Source organism: Gavialis gangeticus, unplaced genomic scaffold, assembly GCF_001723915.1.
Source record: "Gavialis gangeticus isolate Ggan-Ray unplaced genomic scaffold, GavGan_comp1, whole genome shotgun sequence".
Taxonomy (NCBI): Eukaryota; Metazoa; Chordata; order Crocodylia; family Gavialidae; genus Gavialis; species Gavialis gangeticus.
Window position 1 is genome coordinate 49,705,951 of NW_017728994.1, and position 3,669 is coordinate 49,709,619.

The window sequence follows — 3,669 nt, forward strand, 5'->3', positions numbered from 1 at the left end:
GGGCCGCTTACTGAGTTTTGGCAAGCCATCGAGGGCCGCATGACAGGCAGCCAGGGGCTGATAAATATTAATTTTCTATATTTTTTAGGGTCCCCGCAGGCTGGATAGAATGGCTTGGCGGGCCACATCCGGCCCATGGGCCACATTTTTGGCCACACCCCTGGTGTAGGGGGGGTTGTCATCCAGAATAGGACCAAAGCAGAATGAGGAGATGGAGTCAGAGAGCCCTGCAATGCCATTGCTCATGCTCTGCCAACTCAGTGGGTCCATCGAGCCACGACTAGGACCCATTTCACCTGATCCCTTTAGTCTCAGTCTGGAGTCCCTGAGCATAGCTGCAGTAGAAGGGCGGGAGAGGTCTGGGATTGGAGTAGAGGTAGATGCTTCCCTGGAGCTTTGGAGAGCTGGAGCTGTGTTGGCCATCATGTCTGTGGGGCCTTGTGACTGGCCATATCCACCTGTCCCAGCTCCACCTTCCTAAGCCACTTATTCTTGATGCCAAAGGATCCCTCGTGGGTCACCAGTCTCTTGCTTAAAGGGGTTACAGAAGACCAGGCAACCTGTAGTGGCCCCATGCAGAAAAGGCAGGTGATGACCACAGTGACTTGGGCTGGTTTCAGTGCCCTGCCCTGCCACAGACTTCCTGGGTGACATGCGCAAGTCACTTCACCTCTCTGCACCCCCGGTCCTTCTCCATAAAAAGGGGATGACAGCACTGCTATATCTCACGGGAGTGATGTTGGGATAAATGCACTAAGCAGTGGTGAAGCACCTAGTTAACGGAGGCTATATACATTATGTACCTAAGACAAGTGCGTCCTGCGGACGGAAGCAGGAGTTCCTCTGCTTGTCACCTAAATTCTTGTGAAAAAGTGGATGATACTCCACCTACCTCCAAGAAACCCAGACAGTTGCAAATCTGTGTAACCCATAACTTGCTTCTGTAATAATGTATGAAGTGCAGCCTGGTTGTTCCCACTACGTGCTCATCTGCTCCCCTCTGGGCTAGAGCTGTAGTCTTGACCATTTGCTGCGTCCAGGAGAAAATGGGGTTCAGGTTCTGCTATAACCAACCCAGCATGCTCTGTTTCAGGGGTCGGCAACATTTTTGGCCAGAGTTACACAAACAAGCCTTGACTTGGTGTGCCGGGGGCAGACTGTGAGGGACCCGATCCCCGTTGCTGACAGTGGCTGCGCTAGGGTGGCCATTGGTCCTGTTTTACCATCCTGCTTTTAATCCCTTTGTCCCCTGTCTGTTGCCGAATGGGGAATGGACTGCCAGAAGTCCTGTTTTTCAGTTCATCGGTGGAAATGCATCTTAAGAACTTGTTTTCGTGATTCTGTTGGTTGTGCTTAAAGGTAGGGCAGTGCACAGGCAGGAGGAGCAGGGTTACGAGCCAGCTGGGGAGCGAGGGAGGGAGGTAAAGGATTCCAGGGACTGGTCGGCGCTAGTGCCACTTTCCTGGTCTTTTTATGGTGGCCCCACCCTTCACTACTGATTGGCCAAAGGGGTGAGAGGCCCCACCCCTTGCTGCTAATTTGCCGAGGTGGAGGTGGCTCTGCCCTTCACTGCTGATTGGCCAAGGGGGCTGGTGGTCCCGCCCCTCAACAAGGGCCTGTATTCTGGGGATGTGTCAGTGGTCATCCTAGCCTGCACGCACGCCTCTGGGTGGATGGCAGGGGAGGGCTGGGGTTGCCCTGCCTCGGCCCGGTCCTCACCCTGTACCCCAAGGCGTGCCTGCAGTTGCCACTGGAGCTCCGGAGCCAAGTGCAATTGTTTGCAGCCTCCAAACTGCAGCTAGCTCGAGCTTTGGGCAGGTGCTGCCAGCCGCAGAGCCTGGGCTTCTTGCAGCAGGGCTTGCAGCCTCCCAGCCACTGGCTGCAAACAGCTCAGGCTCTGTGTCCCGAGCCTGGGCTGGCTGTGGCATGCCAAGCAAAGTGGCCTTGTGTGTCGGAGGTTTCTGACCCCTGCTCTGTATCATTCATTTATTTTTAAGGGAAAAAAACAGATCCAACATCTTCTGTATGACCCAACGTCTTCAGCTGAGGTGCTAATAAATAACCAGCAGACATCCTGACTGTCGGTGGTTTGAAGATTACCCCAGAGATGCTGACATTTCCTCTGCTCCTTGGCTGTTTGACAGAAATTAAAAAGGAAATAAGCAAAAAGTGACTCTCTCCTGCATCCAACAAGGATCATTAGCAGTCTGGTCTCCTGGCATCTGCATGATAGTATTTACCACGGATCTCAGGGTTCAGCACGATGCTGGCAACAAAGGCTTATTCAGGGATGGGGGGATACTGAGATCTGAGAAACTGTCAGCAATTACCTGGGGTGAGAGAAAGCTAGCAGGGGACAGAAGGAGAGGTAGGAGCACTGGGTTGTGGCATCAGCTGAGCCAGGATATCTCCCAGCACAGCTGATTTAACAGATCAGCAGAAACAGATATGCCCGGGCCGTTGTCCTGCAGGGTTACACCCCTGCTGCTGCTACTGTGGACATGGGCAGCTAGGGCAGGGGCCGCTTAGGAAACAAGGCGCTGACCAGGGTCGCGATGGGTGAGCAAAATCTGAAGTTGAACCAAGTCAGGAGGCCGGTAGATCAATCAGAGAGCGGGGTCTAGGAGTCAGTCAGTCAGCATGTGCATAATTGTTGAGCCATGCGATAGCATCCTCAATGGCCATGTGCAGTTCCTGTAGTCCACCTCTGACCTCTGGGCAGTCATTGACAATATGCAACATGGTGTGTGTTTTGCCACAGCTGCAGTCTGGGTTGTTGCAAAGACCCCGATGGTGGTGGTTGCCCATGCCCAAACCTTGCCCCGTCTGTAACCTATTCAGCAAGGCCTGCTGATGGCGTGGCGGGTTGCAGACTATCGGATCTGTGATAAGGAGCTTGTTTGGTGGTGATATCGACCTCCATTCCTCACACCGGAGGGTTTCCACTGTGTGGTCCTGGTGTGGCAGTTCAGACTACAGTGGGTGCCGTGATGGTAGATGTGCAGCAGATGGATTTAAGAGATCGTCGTCCCACGGCAGGCTTGGATTGGCGTAAATCTTCTCCAGGAGCTTCCTAGTTGCTCTAGGAGCGAGCCAAGTCCAGAAGGCAGAAGATCAAATGGGCAGGGAAGTTGAGGAGCAAGCTGGGTCAAGGATCTGGGGCTCAGCAAAGGTCAGCTTTGATGCTCAGACACCTCCTGTTCTGGTTCAGGGGTTTATATGGGGGCAGTGGAGGGTCAGTTGACGCCATCTGGCCATTCCAGTGGGTTAGGCTCTACTGGAGGCTTCAGGTCAGCCGTGGCCATCCCATGGGGTAGTAAGCTGATATGAGTAGCTGTGCTGACAGGGCAAAGCCCCAGGTTCGGCAGGGGTGGGATCCCTTTGGGGATTTTCCTGCTTTCAGGGAATTTCTGGGGTGCATGTTTCACGCTGCTGTCCCAAGCCATGAAACATGCACCCCAGGATACCTTGGGACATGCAGTAAGCACACAGATACATGGTAACTAGGTTTGGTTGGCCAAATATTTTTGGGCAGTTGGAGTGCAACAAGGGCCAGGGATGTCTGTTCACTTGCAATTTTACTACCATAAAAATTGTTATGGTGGGACAAGGGAGACCTCTGTTTGCACCCTCAGATTCATAGATTCATAGATTCATAGATTAAGGGTC

At 53.3% G+C, this 3,669-nt stretch overlaps 1 protein-coding gene across 1 annotated transcript in view; it reads left to right on the forward strand.

Annotated features, from left to right (window-relative positions):
- Positions 1 to 3,669, forward strand: part of LOC109287189 (VPS10 domain-containing receptor SorCS3) — a 541,768-nt gene that overhangs the window by 191,196 nt on the left and 346,903 nt on the right. The gene's annotated exons all lie outside the window — the stretch shown is intronic.